The sequence below is a fragment of the Pelobates fuscus genome, chromosome 12, assembly GCF_036172605.1.
Source record: "Pelobates fuscus isolate aPelFus1 chromosome 12, aPelFus1.pri, whole genome shotgun sequence".
Classification (NCBI taxonomy): Eukaryota; Metazoa; Chordata; class Amphibia; order Anura; family Pelobatidae; genus Pelobates; species Pelobates fuscus.
Window position 1 is genome coordinate 101618047 of NC_086328.1, and position 19915 is coordinate 101637961.

Consider the following 19915-nt stretch of genomic DNA (forward strand, 5'->3'; position numbering starts at 1 on the left):
ACAGGGGCGTGGGGGGAGAGAGGGTGACCTATACATTGCATAGCATTAGGAAAACAGGTTTGAGTTCCTTTGATATTGTATTTTAACATTACTGCCATTTATCATACAGCACTTAAATGGTTTAAAACATTATATGCAATGGAAGATACAGTAACAGCCAATAAGCATCAAGATGGCTTTAAAAATACCTCTCAATTGTCCCTATTTTGGAGGGACAGTCCCTATTTACAGGCCAAATCCATATGTCCTTTTTCTACCCTAATGCCCCTCTTTTCTTGGAGCTCAATGTTGTTGGTGTGTCTGTGTGTATAACAGAGCTCCACAGCAATAATACTCCTGTTAGTGTGTCTTTAAACTACAATTTATGTGTTTTACCCCTTAAGGACCAAACTTCTGGAATAAAAGGGAATTATGACGTGTCAGACATGTCGTGTCCTTAAGGGGTTAAGAAATCTGTCTGTGCAAAGAAGACACATTGTTCATAATTATATTTTAGTTACATAAATTGTTATTAGTAAGGTACTTAAAACAGCCCTGTTCCTGGCCACACACAGGCGATATTTGGTGAAATAGGTTCGTGGAATGTGATATTTGGTGGAAGAGGTTTGTAGAAGGCGATATTTGGTAAAAGAGGATTGTGGAAGGTGATATTTGGTGGAAGAGGTTTGTGGAATGTGATATTTAATTGGAAGAGGTTTGTGGAACGCAATATTTGTTGGAAGAGGTTTGTGGAAGATGTTTGTGGAAGGCAATATTTAGTAGATGAGAATTGTGGAAGGTGATACTTTGTGGAAGAGGTGTGTTCAAAGAGATATTTGGTAGAAGGTTGTAGAAGGCGATATTTGGTGGAAGAAGTTTGTGGAAGGTAATATTTGGTGGAAGAAGTTTGTGGAAGGTGATATTTTGTGGAAGAGGTTTGTGGAAGCTGATATTTAGGGGAATAAGTTTGTAGAAGGTAATATTTGGTGGAAGAAGTTTGTGGAAGGTGATATTTGGTGGAAGAAGTTTGTGGAAGGTGATATTTGGTGGAAGAAGTTTGTGGAAGGTGATATTTGGTGGAAGAAGTTTGTGGAAGGTGATATTTGGTGGAAGAAGTTTGTGGAAAGTGATATTTGGTGGAAGAAGTTTGTGGAAGGTGATATTTGGTGGAAGAAGTTTGTGGAAGGTGATATTTGGTGGAAGAAGTTTGTGGAAGGTAATATTTGGTGGAATAAGTTTGTAGAAGGTGATATTTGGTGGAAGAAGTTTGTGGAAGCTGATATTTGGTGGAAGAAGTTTGTGGAAGGTGATATTTGATGGAAGAAGTTTGTGGAAGGTAATATTTGATGGAAGAAGTTTGTGGAAGCTGATATTTGGTGGAATAAGTTTGTAGAAGGTGATATTTGGTGGAAGAAGTTTGTGGAAGGTGATATTTGGTGGAAGAAGTTTGTGGAAGGTAATATTTGGTGGAAGAAGTTTGTGGAATGTAATATTTGGTGGAATAAGTTTGTAGAAGGTGATATTTGGTGGAAGAAGTTTGTGGAAGGTAATATTTGGTGGAATAAGTTTGTAGAAGGTGATATTTGATGGAAGAAGTTTGTGGAAGGTGATATTTGATGGAAGAAGTTTGTAGAAGGTGATATTTGGTGGAAGAAGTTTGTGGAAGGTGATATTTGGTGGAAGAAGTTTGTGGAAGGTGATATTTGGTGGAAGAAGTTTGTCGAAGGTGATATTTGGTGGAAGAAGTTTGTTGAAGGCGAATTATGGCAGAGAATTAGCTCAAAATAGTGTGGAATGTCTTCCTTTGTCATAATGAATATGACATTATGAAATGGTCTGGTTTTCCAGCAGAACACACGAGTCAGTGTAGAGAGCACATGGGCAGAGTCATATGATGATTAGCTAATTCTAATTATAAGCATGTGAGGAACTCAATGATAAAGGATTTGTAATGTATATTCCAATACTGACATAATTTTTAAAATTACTTGGTAAATTAGCAATTTAGGGTAAAGAAAGACTGACATAAATAGCGTTCACAAGTCCCTGTTGCTTTTGAAAAGGAAAGGTTAAAATATTATTTTATCTCAAATGAACAATCCGATTTCTCGATGGATTAACAAGCTTTTAAAACAAGCGATTAAAAGCCTGTATGTATAGGTATTTAATTATTCATTATTATCAGCGATCTGCTCCAAAAGGTCCTGCAGCAGTGAATACACTGAGTATTCACCTTTTTTTCCCCAAGAGAAATACACAACCAGCTCAAAAGATTCTGAGAAATGTGAACCATAAGCTTACAATCTAAAGTATACTTTATTACATATTTTGAGCAATTTTTATAAGCAGGATGCTTATGAGGGCTGTATTGCATTACAAACATGCAGAAACCCAACTGGTTCCAAATCGGTCTCATTTAGAACGGTGGCAGAGTATTTCTAAGCTTCACAAAACCTTGTTTTTTTTTTTACCCATGAAAGAAGCTCAGTTTCTGAATAACAGCGCCCCTTTGTTCTCAGACAAACTAGAAAACGTGCTTGTGTTTAGACCGGACAATAAAAATAAACTACCTTAGTGCCGTCTGTTCTTGGGAGAGGAAATCACGGATATTTAAATACATGAAGTTGCTTTTTGTTCTACTTGATTCATTTTTGGGGAGAGATGAATTGCAGTTTTTGAGCCTGAAATTAACCCATGTGGTCAGCAGAAAGTGATCCGGCCCTTTATGCCATGTATTAATAAAGGCTGATATTATTTATGCAGATGCTTCTAGACTCCATTTCCCAAGACACTCAGCCATCGCATGCTGTATTATGACAAATTATACACATATCCCTGCTTTTAGTCATTTTCTGCGCAGCGCAGTGAAGTACTTACTGGCTTACTCTAAAACAAGAAATTAAAGTCATGACAGATCTTTCTGATACCATGATCAATCATTACCACAGTCTAACCATTGAGCTGAAAGAAAGACAATTGATGCCAGAATTAGGGTTGGTGTGTGTTGTAAGATGCCCTAAGGCATATCTGCATTAATGCGCTGCTGGATCCTGGGCAGAGTGTTTAACGATAGCATACCTCCCAAGTGTCCCTATTTAGGTGAGACAGTCCCTATTTTGTGCCCAAATCCTTCTGTCCCTATTTTCTCTCCTAATGTCCCCCTTTTCTAGGAGCTCAATATTGTTGGTGTGTCTGAGTGTATAACAGAGCTCCACAGCAATAATAATCCCAGTAATGTGTCTTTAAATTACAATAAGAATGTTTAGAAATTGGTCTGTGGAAATAAGATTCATTGATCTTGTTAAAAATTACATTTTAGTTCTATAAATTTTATCAGTAAGTCAGAACTAGCCACACTCACACTCAGAACAGCCCCAACCCTGGACACCTCCCCCCCTCCCACATTGACAACCACAAAATTAAATGCCCCCCTTTGTTCATGTTAAATGTTGGGGGGTATGCGATGGGACGCTATCCGCTCATGTTGGGTTTGGCTGGTGGTGAAAAAATAATTTAGGAAAAGCTACCCTTACTTTACTCCTTAGTCGTCCCGCCCAGCAGCCAACTTGTTTATGACTTTTGCCACGGATGGTGGGACAGAGGTAGATTACTCAATGCCCATTTGATAAATCACTCTACCAGTCTCTCACACAAAACATGTATTGAATTACACCGAACGCACGCTGGTTTGGGAAACTTCGGTATTGTCTGTGTTTTCACATTAGTTTGACCTAAAATGTTATGTGATCTTTATTGGCGTTCAGGGAAGGAGAATATCATAGACACAGTGTATATCTTCATTTCCATATTATACATTTTCTGTTCATGGTTAATATTTTACAGTCTATTCCTGCAGTATAACCTTAATATATATAGCATACAACAGGACTTGACCAACTTGCTTCGAATCTAGGAGCAAGCAAAAACACGTTTTTTCAATAAGGTTTTTTCAGTAAGAAAAAACAGGTTTTTCAATGTCAAAATACAATTCTTAAATGGACACTATAGTCACCAGAACCACTACAGCTTAATGTAGTTGTTCTCGTGACTATAACCTGTCCCTCCACACTTTTCAATGTAAACCCTGCCTTTTCAGTCTGCCTCAATCTCCTAGGAGCCTCCGGCACCTGCGCACACTGCACGCTCTCCCTAAGCAGGATGACCGACCACATGCCCACACTCTTTGTCAGCTTACTGGCCGGCCTGGTGACCAACCGCAAATGCTCTCGTGTCTATAACCTGTCCCTCCACAGTTTTCAATGCAAACCCTACCTTTTCAGAGAAAAGGCAGTATTTATATTGTTACCTAGTAACACTTCTAGTGACAGTCACTCAGATGGCCACTAGAGTGCATCCTGGGTCAGTGCTTCACAGTACACAGCACCTACGTTTAGCGTCTCCACGCTCTGCATGGAGGCACACTCATTCACTGACACACACACTCACTCACTAAGTGACACACACACACTCACTCACTGACACACACACACACGCTCAGTCACTGCAATAGCAACACGCATTAAGGTGACCACATAGGCCTCCTTACCTGGAGCTCGAGTGGTTTGGCTTTCCCTGGAGTTCAGTGGGACTTCAGTCATCTCCCTGCTCTGGTCCATAGAGCGCATTGACATCATATTCTGGCTCCCGGCATCACTGGAAGACGCGCGAGAGAGCAGAGCAGGGAGGGATGTTACAGATCTGTCACACGCCTGCCAGTCTGCCTCAATAATATAGATAGTCCTGCTCTATACTATAATAGTACAATATAACATAGTAATTCTCTATAATATAATACATAATATAATATAGCCCTGCTCTATAATGTAATTTAATTAAGTCCTGCTCTATAATATAATATAATTCAATATAGTCCTGCTCTATATTATAATACAATACATAATATGTAAATATAATACAGCTCTGCACTATGCTAGAATATAATATACTATATCCCTGCTCTATAAAATAATATAATACATAATTTAATATAATATATTAAAGTCCTGCTCTATAATAGAATGTAATATAATATAATATATTAAAGTCCTGCTCTATAATATAATGTAATATGATATAATATAATATATTATAGTCCTGCTTTATAATTTAATATAGTCCTGGTATCTACCGATCTGATACTATAGCGAGTGATTTATCACGGCCGTCGGAGGTAGCTCTGCCCTTCCAAGCATTGCCCGGCTCTCTGTGCATGATGGAAAAGTGAGAATGCAGATATCATATTTTCTGTTTTATCTGTTAATAAATTATCATGGTTCATTTTTTCGAGAGTCACTTACAGTAACTTCATTTAAATTTTAACATAATTTTTCCTTTTTTTTTTCCAGATCAGTTTAATGAATTCAGTGATTTCCTGGTGCTGGGACTAGTCTCCTTTATCATTTGTAAGTATTCTATTTTACTTTTTTTTCCATTTCTATAAAAATAACGCTTGTAGAGACATTACTGGGGTTTGCTAAGAGTTTTCCTGCTTGGGAGATTGGTGGGACGTTGTTTGTAATACACGTTTTATATTTTAAACCACAACTTTGTCCTAAAACCAAATCCTTCACTTCATTTTTCACTGTATCTACTAGATACATTTAATTTGTCTCAAAATAGAACCTTTAAAATGAAGTCTATCATTAAAAGCATTGTCCATGTACTGTTATTATTATTATTATATTTATACAGCGCTATCAGATTCCATAGCGCTGTACAAAGGGTCCATAGCGCTGTTAAATCACAATCTTCTGCCCTTATTTTCTCTAATTACTTCAAATGTTCCCACGTTTATATTTTCTCCGGGACTGACTAATGTTACTCTGTGGTCATGTGACCAATGGAGAGGACCCTGATAGGCTGAATGCCTGTTACCATAGCAGAAGGAACCTTTCCCTCTATGTTATGTGTCTATTAACTACTGTGTCTATCAAATTGTCAAAACCAACAATAAATGACAGATTTGTTAAATTTCAATTGACTATAGAGTACTTTAGGAAGTGTTCCCCAAACAGTGAATTGTTTTAAATTGACAGCCTGCATTGATAAAAAAATAAAAAAAATGAATTGTGATCACATTTAATTAAATTGTATGGTCTAACATTTTAGGAATCATTTGTAATTCAACAACAGTTCATTATTGTAATCAGTTTAGAGAATGAACCTCTCATAAAATGTACTGTCTGTGTGTGTCGGCACCTTTATTATACACCCAAAAGCTAGCTAGTATGGCCATTTTATAGATTGACTAGCCAGTACAATCATTTAATAGATTGTCTAGCCAGTATTGCCATTTTATAGATTGACTAACAAGTGTGGTCATTTTTTTAAATTGACTAGCCAACAAAGCCTTTTCAAAGATTGACTAGCCAGTGTGGCCATTTTATATATTGACTAGCCAATGTTGCCACTCTACAGATTGTCTTGCCAGTATGTCCGTTATAGAGATTAACTAGCCAGTGTGGCCATTTTATAGATTGGCTAGATAGTTTTACCATTTTACAGATTGATTAGCCAGTATGGCCATTTGGAAATAGACCAGCCAGTATGGTCATTTTGTAAATTAACTAGCCAGTGTGGCCATTCTGAAAGTTGGACGAGGTGATGATGCTGAGCTATAACACTGGGTGTTTTTTCACATTTGAAATGTACTAATAAATGACAAAGAATAGTCAATAGTTTTAATAGACTATTTTTTCTGCTTAGTCACAGTAGCCACCTACAATCACTGAGCAATTACATATATAAGTAATATACATTGAATTAAGGTGCTAATATACTCTTTAAGTATAAACAATTTCGGCATATTTTCTATGTACCATTTTTACTCACAATCTGTCATCCAAATATGTCTCCTAATATTATTCTATCCGATCCGGTTCAATAGTAAACATACTCCTTGCAGACTTTGGGGTATTTCTCACCAGTCTACTTCTTCTGCATCAGAGAATGAAAGAATTGGAAATGTGATAGAACAGGATCGGCACTCTATATGAATTTTCTAACCAAATATGTATATAAAATTACCTTTAACCCCTTAAGGACCAAATTTCTGGAATAAAAGGGAGTTATGACATGTCACACGTGTCATGTGTCCTTAAGGGGTTAAAGGGGGTCTGTCGTCAAACAAGATTTTTAATATTACGTTTATTTATCTCAATATTTAACACATATGCATTTGTTGGGTGTGAAAAATAAAATGAAATGTAGGAATCCACACCTCGTTATCCTGTAACTGGGCGCCTCCATCTTAGCTCACTGTCAGTCATGGTTATAAGCTCCGCCCTTTACACCTGACAGTCGGTATAGAGAGCGAGCACACAGAGAGGGGGATAATTAAAACAATGTAGAATATTTATCAAAGTGTTCTGAAAAGTGAAGGTTAAATTGATCATATTTATTAAAGTGATCTAAAAAGTGATAGTCTTTTCATCGTAGAAGACCTTTCTCTTTCTAAACGCCATCAAAATCACCATAAGTCCACTGTATCAGCCAAAAATGGCATGTCTTTTAAAATGGTGGTTTAGGTGCACATAAAAAATTCTGACTGATTTAAGAAATTGTGCCAAAATCAGTTTAAAACTAGATGGAAGAGTGTCGGCAATTCTCTCCTGTTGTTTCTGTTTCTTCTACTCATTTGCATATTGTGCCCTGGCTGTGCCTTGTCTTTACTGAATGTAGTATTTAATACGCATTTACACAAAAAGCAGAGCATCTCTAAAAAAAGTTAATAGAAGACTGATTTTCAATGTTTTATTCAATAAAAGTGTAAATTCTATTCAGATCCTGTTTAACATGTACAATAAGATTTAAAAAATAAACGTTACAAATTCTTTGTCATGATTTATATTTTTGTTATTTAATATATAAATAAGAATTCTAAGATATTATGATCGTCGATGTGACATTTTTTCCAAGGGTTCTTTGATATTTTTGATTGCACTTCTGGTTGGCTAGCTCCTGCCACTCCGATTTCTTTTTTATTATTATAGGGGGGCTATTACCACTCGCATATTCCTCCTGTGACGTTTAGAGATCTTCATATATTTATACAGATTCCAGGAAATGCTTCCCCCGTGTTATAAAAACACATCAATCTGGTGTGAATAGTTTTAGTTTAATCAAGCCATGCAAACGTTTAAATAGCTCTAAACAATGTGTAAATCCAGCATTGCTCCGTCTCATTCTGGTTGGATATTTAGTAAATACGATAACGCTCGAGCTCTGTGAAACATTGCACCATGTCCACTAGTTCAGTCCTTAGAATCGACGCTCAGAGTTATAAAAGTTCCAATTATAGCCTCGGCCTAAAGCAGATGTTACCTGAATCAACCCCCTGCCAGTGCATGTCAGCTGATGTAACGGAGTCATTGTTATGCCAAAAATCACGTAACCCGAGCGCGACAACAGAGAATGCAACATGATGCAGTGCAGCCTGCTATGGAGAGTTATTAATAGAGTAAAGCACTCTCATCAGAAAACCAATGGAATATAATGATTATTATTACTGTGGTCATTTATAAAGCATCAACATTATCGGCAGGGCTGTACAACGTGTGAACATGCATGCTGGTTAATGTAATGGACAAGCTTAGTCTACAGTAAAAAAAGATCATCTTACAGTAAAAAATAAATAAAACAGAACTAACTTACAGTTAAGACAAAGACCAGTTTATAGTCTGCTATAAAGGACCAGTTTACAGTCTAAAGGACCATCCTTCAGTTAAAAAAGACCACCTTACAGACTAAAAGACCAGTTTACAGTCTAAAGGACCAGTTTACAGTCTAAAGGACCAGTTTACAGACTTAAAGACCAATTTACAGTCTAAAGGACCCGTTTACAGTCTAAAGGACCAGTTTACAGTCTAAAGGACCCGTTTACAGTCTAAAAGACCAGTTTACAGACTAAAAGACAAGTTTACAGTTAAAAAAAGACCAGTTTACAGACTAAAAGACCAGTTTACAGATTAAAGGACCAGTTTACAGTCTAAAGGACCAGTTTACAGTCTAAAAGACCAGTTTACAGACTAAAAGACCAGTTTACAGATTAAAGGACCAGTTTACAGTCTAAAGGACCATCCTTCAGTTAAAAAAGACCACCTTACAGACTAAAAGACCAGTTTACAGTCTAAAGGACCAGTTTACAGTCTAAAGGACCAGTTTACAGTCTAAAAGACCAGTTTACTGACTAAAAGACAAGTTTACAGACTAAAAGACCAGTTTACAGATTAAAGGACCAGTTTACAGACTAAAAGACCAATTTACAGAATAAAGGACCAGTTTACAGAATAAAAGACCATTTTACAGACAAAAAAAATAAAATTTTACAGACAAAAAGACCAGCTTACAGACTGAAAGAGCTGTTTACAGTCTAATTATGATCTTTCTGTCTTTGAAGACGAGTTTCACTTGGGAAGACCAACATGCTCCTAAACTTTTGTCAGGAATTTGAGATCTTAATTGACATAAGATCATAAAGCACATAAAATTAGCCTATTTATAACATCACCATTTTAAGTAACACATGTATGCACATCTAGGTTTCAGTGTCTTAACACGCTGAGGACTAAAGTGCAATGTATTTCTCATCTCTCTGACAATAAACAGATGTATTCACATAACTGGGTTGGAAAAAAATTTTTTGGGCAGACTGTGCATTTCTATATTACTTTTATATCATTTATATAACTATTGGAGGCAGGGATATTTATTTGCCTATATGAAGTTCTACATATGGTGACTACATAGGGTTATATTGTAGTGACTATATGAAGTTGTAGCTGTTGTCACTAGATAGGGTTATATTGTAATGGCTATATGAAGTTGTAGATATGATCACTAGATAGGGTTATATTGCAGTGCCTATATGATGTTGAAGCTGTGGTCACTAGATAGGGTTATATTGTAGTTCCTATATGAAGTTGTAGATATGATCACTAGATGGGGTTATATTGTAGTTCCTATATGGAGATGTAGATATGATCACTAGATAGGGTTATATTGTAGTTCCTATATGAAGTTGTAGATATGGTCACTAGATAGGGTTATATTGTAGTTCATATATGAAGTTGTAGATATGATCACTAGATAGGGTTATATTGTAGTTCCTATATGGAGATGTAGATATGATCACTAGATAGGGTTATATTGTAGTTCCTATATGAAGTTGTAGATATGGTCACTAGATAGGGTTATATTGTAGTTCATATATGAAGTTGTAGATATGATCACTAGATAGGGTTATATTGTAGTTCCTATATGGAGATGTAGATATGATCACTAGATAGGGTTATGTTGTAGTTCCTATATGAAGTTGTAGATATGGTCACTAGATAGGGTTATGTTGTAGTTCATATATGAAGTTGTAGATATTGTCACTAGATAGGATTATATTGTAGTTCCTATATGAAGTTGTAGATATGGTGACTAGATAGGGTTGTATTGTAGTTCCTATATGAAGTTGTAGATATTGTCTCTAGATAGGGTTATATTGTAGTTCCTATATGAAGTTGTAGCTGTGGTGACTAGATAGGGTTTATATAGTAGTGACTATATGAAGTTGTAGATAGGGTTATATTGTAGTGACTATATGAAGTTGTAGCTGTTGTCACTAGATAGGGTTATATTGTAATGGCCATATGAAGTTGTAGATATGATCACTAGATAGGGTTATATTGCAGTGCCTATATGACGTTGAAGCTGTGGTCACTAGATAGGGTTATATTGTAGTTCCTATATGAAGTTGTAGATATGATCACTAGATGGGGTTATATTGTAGTTCCTATATGGAGATGTAGATATGATCACTAGATAGGGTTATATTGTAGTTCCTATATCAAGTTGTAGATATGGTCACTAGATAGGGTTATATTGTAGTTCATATATGAAGTTGTAGATATCATCACTAGATAGGGTTATATTGTAGTTCCTATATGGAGATGTAGATATGATCACTAGATAGGGTTATATTGTAGTTCCTATATGGAGATGTAGATATGATCACTAGATAGGGTTATGTTGTAGTTCCTATATGAAGTTGTAGATATGGTCACTAGATAGGGTTATGTTGTAGTTCATATATGAAGTTGTAGATATTGTCACTAGATAGGGTTATATTGTAGTTCCTATATGAAGTTGTAGATATGGTGACTAGATAGGGTTGTATTGTAGTTCCTATATGAAGTTGTAGATATTGTCTCTAGATAGGGTTATATTGTAGTTCCTATATGAAGTTGTAGCTTTGGTGACTAGATAGGGTTTATATAGTAGTGACTATATGAAGTTGTAGATAGGGTTATATTGCAGTGCTTATATGAAGTTGTAGATATGATCACTAGATAGGGTTATATTGTAGTTCATATATGAAGTTGTAGATATTGTCTCTAGATAGGGTTATATTGTAGTTCCTCTATGAAGTTGTAGATATGATCACTAGATAGGGTAAAATTGTAGTTCCTATATGGAGATGTAGATGTGATCACTAGATAGGGTTATATTGTAGTTCTTATATGAAGTTGTAGATATGGTCACTAGATAGGGTTATATTGCAGTGCCTATATGAAGTTGTAGATATGATCATTAGATAGGGTTATATTGTAGTTCCTATATGAAGTTGTAGATATGGTCACTAGATAGGGTTATATTGTAGTTCCTTTGTGAAGTTGTAGATATTGTCTCTAGATAGGGTTATATTATAGTTCCTATATGAAGTTGTAGATATGGTTACTAGATAGGGTTATATTGCGGTGCCTTTATGAAGTTATAGATATGATCATTACATAGGGTTATATTGTAGTTCCTATATGAAGTTGTAGATATGGTGACTAGATAGGGTTATATTGTAGTTCCTATATGAAGTTGTAGATATGGTGACTAGATAGGGTTATATTGTAGTTCCTATATGAAGTTGTAGATATGGTGACTAGATAGGGTTATATTGTAGTTCCTATATGAAGTTGTAGATATGGTCACTAGATAGGGTTATATTGTAGTTCCTATATGAAGTTGTAGATATGATCACTAGATAGGGTTATATTGTAGTTCCTATATGGAGATGTAGATGTGATCACTAGATAGGGTTATATTGTAGTTCCTATATGGAGATGTAGATATGATCACTAGATAGGGTTATATTGTAGTTCCTATATGGAGATGTAGATATGATCACTAGATAGGGTTATGTTGTAGTTCCTATATGAAGTTGTAGATATGGTCACTAGATAGGGTTAGGTTGTAGTTCATATATGAAGTTGTAGATATTGTCACTAGATAGGGTTATATTGTAGTTCCTATATGAAGTTGTAGATATGGTGACTAGATAGGGTTGTATTGTAGTTCCTATATGAAGTTGTAGATATTGTCTCTAGATAGGGTTATATTGTAGTTCCTATATGAAGTTGTAGCTGTGGTGACTAGATAGGGTTTATATAGTAGTGACTATATGAAGTTGTAGATAGGGTTATATTGCAGTGCTTATATGAAGTTGTAGATATGATCACTAGATAGGGTTATATTGTAGTTCATATATGAAGTTGTAGATATTGTCTCTAGATAGGGTTATATTGTAGTTCATATATGAAGTTGTAGATATTGTCTCTAGATAGGGTTATATTGTAGTTCCTCTATGAAGTTGTAGATATGATCACTAGATAGGGTAATATTGTAGTTCCTATATGGAGATGTAGATGTGATCACTAGATAGGGTTATATTGTAGTTCTTATATGAAGTTGTAGATATGGTCACTAGATAGGGTTATATTGCAGTGCCTATATGAAGTTGTAGATATGATCATTAGATAGGGTTATATTGTAGTTCCTATATGAAGTTGTAGATATGGTCACTAGATAGGGTTATATTGTAGTTCCTATGTGAAGTTGTAGATATTGTCTCTAGATAGGGTTATATTATAGTTCCTATATGAAGTTGTAGATATGGTTACTAGATAGGGTTATATTGCGGTGCCTTTATGAAGTTATAGATATGATCATTACATAGGGTTATATTGTAGTTCCTATATGAAGTTGTAGATATGGTGACTAGATAGGGTTATATTTTAGTTCCTATATGAAGTTGTAGATATGGTGACTAGATAGGGTTATATTGTAGTTCCTATATGGAGATGTAGATATGATCACTAGATAGGGTTATATTGTAGTTCCTATATGAAGTTGTAGATATGGTGACTAGATAGGGTTATATTGTAGTTCCTATATGAAGTTGTAGATATGGTCACTAGATAGGGTTATATTGTAGTTCCTATATGAAGTTGTAGATATGATCACTAGATAGGGTTATATTGTAGTTCCTATATGGAGATGTAGATGTGATCACTAGATAGGGTTATATTGTAGTTCTTATATGAAGTTGTAGATATGGTCACTAGATAGGGTTATATTGCAGTGCCTATATGAAGTTGTAGATATGATCATTAGATAGGGTTATATTGTAGTTCCTATATGAAGTTGTAGATATTGTCACTAGATAGGGTTATATTGTAGTTCCTATATGAAGTTGTAGATATGGTCACTAGATAGGGTTATATTGTAGTTCCTATGTGAAGTTGTAGATATTGTCTCTAGATAGGGTTATATTATAGTTCCTATATGAAGTTGTAGATATGGTTACTAGATAGGGTTATATTGCGGTGCCTTTATGAAGTTATAGATATGATCATTACATAGGGTTATATTGTAGTTCCTATATGAAGTTGTAGATATGGTGACTAGATAGGGTTATATTGTAGTTCCTATATGAAGTTGTAGATATGGTGACTAGATAGGGTTATATTGTAGTTCCTATATGAAGTTGTAGATATGATCACTAGATAGGGTTATATTGTAGTTCCTATATGAAGTTGTAGATATGATCACTAGATAGGCTTATATTGCGGTGCCTTTATGGATTTATAGATATGATCACTAGATAGGGTTATATTGTAGTTCCTATATGAAGTTGTAGATATGGTGACTAGATAGGGTTATATTGTAGTTCCTATATGAAGTTGTAGATATGGTGACTAGATAGGGTTATATTGTAGTTCCTATATGAAGTTGTAGATATGATCACTAGATAGGGTTATATTGTAGTTCCTATATGAAGTTGTAGATATGATCACTAGATAGGCTTATATTGCGGTGCCTTTATGGATTTATAGATATGATCACTAGATAGGGTTATATTGTAGTTCCTATATGAAGTTGTAGATATGATCACTAGATAGGGTTATATTGTAGTTCCTATATGGAGATGTAGATGTGATCACTAGATAGGGTTATATTGTAGTGCCTATATGAAGTTGTAGATATGATCATTAGATAGGGTTATATTGTAGTTCCTATATGAAGTTGTAGATATGATCACTAGATAGGGTAATATTGTAGTTCCTATATGGAGATGTAGATGTGATCACTAGATAGGGTTATATTGTAGTTCCTATATGAAGTTGTAGATATTGTCACTAGATAGGGTTATATTGTAGTTCCTATATGAAGTTGTAGATATGATCACTAGATAGGCTTATATTGTAGTTCCTATATGAAGTTGTAGATATGGTTATATTGTAGTTCCTATATGAAGTTGTAGATATGGTTATATTGTAGTGACTATATGAGCATAAACATCGACATTATAGGCACCATGGAACTTTGAGTATTTAGGAAGATAATTTTTTTCAAGACAAAAACAGAGCGGAAAAATGGGTTGCATATAGTTAGCTTAATAAATATGAATACCGCACTACTGCACTTAGCTTAAACAATGTTAACATTTTGTATAATACGCAACAAAATCATTTGCCTTGTTTTGAAAACATTTAAGCTTATATAATATTTTATGACATTATTGCTGTGGCAATGATATTTGCAAACTCATAGAAACTACTTGAGGTTAAATTGAGGAAAAGAGGAAAAGCGTTCACAGATATATTATTTGAAGCGGGTGATTTTTTTTTTTTTTTTACCAAATTGCCTATTTTATTTTTTTTCACTAAAGAAAGTGACTGTGCAGTTTCCTACTTTCCAGGGAAATAGTGGCGTTTTTGCTAAGTGTTAATAAACGCTGCCTTGATTTAGATATCTGCATGTGGCAACGTGCTAATGTCATGCATCGCTAATGAGAAAACAAAGTCCTTCTAGGATAAAGTTTGTGGAGCAGTCACAGTGGGAACCAGTGGAATTGTAATGCTGATTGCTCCAATTTCTTTTCTTTCTATGTAGCCGGGCATCAGACTGGTTTCATACAGAGCTACACATATGTGCTGGAGTCAGCTGGGTGCTTTAAACATGCCAACTACACGTAGCGCAATGATTCAAACAGAGGTTTTTATGATTTTCCTCCACCTCTGCTTGCGTGCCCGTTTCAGGATTATTTTAACCTGTGCCAAGAAACAGAGAACGTACGTGTTTAAAAGTAACAAGCAGAAATGAGCAGGCATAAATAAATAAAATCATAACGGTAGTGATTTGATCCCAAGTTTTACAGAAATACCATGATCACTGTGTGACGGATCGTACAGTCTAACGCCGTGTCGCTGCAGCTGGCTCGAGTCACAGGGATCAGACATTTCAGTTGTACCAGCATCACCTCCTGATTCACGGTCAATGCAATTAGCAGACGTACTGCGCGTTTTATTGCCCTCAATCCCCGTAGCTATTCTCATTTTCAGCCTGATTTCGATTTGTCACATAATTGAAGGGTGAATATAAACTTTATATCGTACAAAGCAGAGTAAATCTCATTTATGTTTCGCACAGCGACTGTACTGTAAAGAGGGTTCAACTTGAATGCCCCTTTTAAGTTAGACGACTGTCACGGCATCCTGTAATTCAGTTTAGCTAAACATGGGAAAGCTTTTAACATACAGGATAGAATAGGGCCATTGTATCAGTGCATCAACAGCTGTCACGTTTGTATACCAGCAATGAATATGGATAAGCTGAACACACTGAACCACAGTAGCAGCCAGTGACAAATGTGAGAACTGCGGAGACATCAAGCCAACGTTACCTGCGTACACCTTTCATTCAACGAATTGGTCACAGTCAGAGACAGCGCCTCCCTCAGGCCCGACAGGGACAATTATATCAGTGAAATAAAATGTACTGGCTTATAGAATGGACTGATGGACTCAGACCCAGTTTGACTTTTTAAAGGGATTCTGATTGTCAGATGACTTATGGAGATGCTACTACAACTTTCCTGTGAGCCCCATAATAGACTTATAGACCAGGGGGTCATGCCAGCCCTGTTATAGAGTCATACAGAGTTTTTGCTAAAATCATTCTGGGAGTGAACACAACACAAATATGGCTTTAGTGGTAAGAAAGGTAATTAACTTCATACCTCCCAAGTGTCCCTATTTAGGAGGGACAGTCCCGATTTTTTGGTCCGAAGTGACAGTTCTGCTCTAACGGTTTATTTACAATCCAGCAATATATGCCGTAATAGTGGAAGATAATACTTTGCATAAAACTGTAATTTTCCTGAGATTTCTCAGTAATTCCATAGTGATCGCAGCGGCGTTGGTAAACGTCCAGCTTTCCATTACAAGTTTGGATTGGAGACAGAAACCATTGTAGTTGTAATGGCTTCTGTGTTTCTTACGGTGCTGCTGGAAAGAAATGTATTCACAAAAATATTAAACCTGGATTTTTAAAGTTAACTGAGAGTGGTGCGGAATGTGATGGGAATATATATAAAATGTTTATAGTCCAATAAAATTATTTGATCCATTGGCCAAATATACTGTGAACTGAAACGCATTTTATTCAAATTTTATTAATGACAATGTATAAAAATATAACACAATGTGTTAAATAAAACTATTTTAGATTGGAGAAGAAATGGAATTGTGCCTTTTCCTTCCTTTACTTATGAGACTCCAATGTACAAAGGCTAAAATAATTGGAGTTTAACATGAATAAAAAGGATAAAACATTAATGGCACTAACATATGCCTGTGCGTCCCACAACAGGGAGTGTCGCCCTGGGCACATAACTTGTGCCATATGGTGTTTCTGGTTCTGTCGGTATTTATTCATACAATCGGCTCATTAATAACATCATTAGAGGGACACTCTAGATACCTAAAACACTTTATCTTTCTGAAATGCTTCATCCGTGAAGAGTGTGCCCCCTTTTTTTTTTTAAAAGTCCAGATTTCAAAAGTAATTATCACTTTTATAAATGAACCTGTCACTCCCCCCTGGCTGTCAATCAAATAACCGGTCCTGTTACTTCCTAGTTGTTTAGTTCTGTGGAACTAAACTCAAGAGGCGGCATTTGCAGAGATCACCTGCCTTGCAAAGACTTCTCATTGAGGAGTATATCTATTAAAGGAACACTGTAGTCACCTAAATCTCTTTAGCTAAATAAAGCAGTTTTAGTGTATAGATCATTCCCCTGCAATTTCACTGCTCAATTCACTGTCATTTAGGAGTTAAATCGCTTTGTTTCTGTTTATGCAGCCCTAGCCACACCTCCCCTGGCTATGATTGACAGAGCCTGCATGAAAAAAACAGATATAATTTACCTTAAATAATTGTATCTCAATTTCTAAATTGAACTTTAATCACATACAGGAGGCTCTTGCAGGGTCTAGCAAGCTATTAACATAGCAGGGGATAAGAAAATCTTAATTAAACAGAACTTGCAATAAAGAAAGCCTAAATAGGGCTCTCTTTACAGGAAGTGTTTATGGAAGGCTGTGTAAGTCACATGCAGGGAGGTGTGACTAGGGTTCATAAACAAAGGGATTTAACTCCTAAATGGCAGAGGATTGAGCAGTGAGGCTGCAGGGGCATGTTCCATACACCAAAACTGCTTCATTAAGCTAAAGTTGTTCAGGTGACTATAGTGTCCCTTTAAATTGCGTTTTATTATTTTTGACTTTGAGCAATGGAATGTCCCTTTAATCCTTAACTTTTCCATGCGTTATTTAAAGCCTCCCTCTTCATATTGGCAAAAAAAAATTCATCTACAATGGAGCAGACTGTCATTTATTAAGATATTTTGAGGTGAAACAGTGTAATGTGAATTACATAACTGTATTTAACCGGTGAAAGATCCCAAATTAAAATAACAATTGAGGCTGTAATTATTTTGAGCAGCTGCTATAACGGGGGTCACTCCCTTGGAGAGCAGTAAAACTATCTCTCTGTTAATCCCGGCACTGGGTAGCGGCGTGCACATAGCGGAGCACCACGTTTAAAGCCTTCAGTAGGTTGTTATTTGAAAGCTGTCAAACCATGTTAAAGAAGACTGCCTCTGCAGGTCCGGGTGGACACAATTCTACATGTAGCCTTGTCTGTCTCATTAGAACATTCGTGTTTGTATAGCTCCGCAGAGCTTCCAAATCCCAATTCACTTATATCAGCAAGACTTAACTTGCTCATTAATCTAAATTCTTTTGCAACTTTAATCTACATGTTTAATTAATCATAAAATGAGGCAGTAAGTAATTTCAGCAATGTGTGCCTTGTTATCAGATGCATTTAATCACTCTACTGTGATCTCATTTGGAAACACCTGAGATGTCGAGAGCAGTTTGAATAAGCATAAATTATCCTTTGTCAGTGGATTTCACTCAACTAATAAGATATTTATTTAAAAGCGACCTGTTTGTCATTCTCTCATCCTTACCAACGGTTCTTATCAATGTAACACAATTGCCGACAGATGGAATTCACAACACAGCGCCTGGAGGGGTCGGGGGGCTTATTTAATTCATTTCTTTTATTTACAACTAATTAAACCATGTCATTTTGGTTTTAATGAGAATAACCCCAGGCTATTAGATGGATTTGCTAAAATATTTCTTGAAATATATATTGGCAATTTAACGACACTTGGTGTTAGGTGTCAGATTGACAGATTTAGCAAAAAGGAAAAAAAAAATCAAGTTGTAAAATAAAATGTAATTATTGAAATTTCCTGTCAAAAGAACACGTTGTTGCACCACGAAAGTGATGAGATTAATCTTTGTTGCTGTGGATGAGGGAATTGTTTCCTATGTAAAAGCATCTGTCCAGCGCACACGTTCAGGAATCCAGTCTATATGCTCAGCCATGCTGCATCCTGCAAGACTGTATGACACCTGTGTTCTGCTATCCCACATATGGAATCACCAGCTTCCAAAAAAAATTACACTTGCACCAGAACATTAAACATGCGTAGACTTTGTTACCTAGGTGACACACAGCCATTTTTCCCTGTTTGGGACTCCCATTTGTCCTGAGTCCATGATAAAACTACTGTCACATCAGACTTTTAATCCTTGTGAAATCTGAATAAATATCTAAAAAGAAAAGCAAAGTTACCTGTTAACTTCTCCAATGTCTCACCCCTACAAGTAACACCTTTTTATACATGCTTGACAAGGAATCTTAGCTAGTGACTGTGAGCGGTTGCCTGTACCTATAGGTGACAAGAAAATTTGTAGTGATTTTTAAAGCTTACTTCTGCCAAGTGTGGAGCTGCTCTGCTGGCTGAGGGTACAGGACAAGAATTTGCCATCATTACGTTGAAGGGACACAGTGCTTGACACTTTATCCTTGTTATAGGGATTTGCGATAAGATCACCGCATGTTCCTGGCAGATACCAAAACTCTAGGGTTTTACTTTTCATTTATTTACGCACCAGCTATAGACAGTATCTGGTGACATCATTGAACGGAGGATCACCCTGCAATATTATAGCTCTCCAGTGACATCAGTAAATGGAGGGTCACCCTACCGTAAAATAATAGATTATATGCCCACCTGACACCCATGAATGTGCCCTAAACTCACACATTAATATTTCCACTGCATGATCGAAGAGAGCCGAGAGGATGATGAGTTACTTAGTCCATTTGAGATCTTAATTGAGTATTTAAAGGGGATATCTGTGTCTAGTAAATGCGTATGTTTTTAATGTATATTATTACCCAATGCAAAAAA

At 36.0% G+C, this 19915-nt stretch overlaps 1 protein-coding gene across 6 annotated transcripts in view; it reads left to right on the forward strand.

Moving 5' to 3' along the window:
* Positions 1-19915, forward strand: part of SOX6 (SRY-box transcription factor 6) — a 380567-nt gene that overhangs the window by 40389 nt on the left and 320263 nt on the right. For all 6 annotated transcript variants that reach the window (XM_063437585.1, XM_063437584.1, XM_063437583.1 and 3 more), the window contains exon 2: positions 5325-5381. The gene's annotated coding sequence lies outside the window, so the exon portion shown is untranslated. The remainder of the gene's footprint in view (positions 1-5324; positions 5382-19915) is intronic.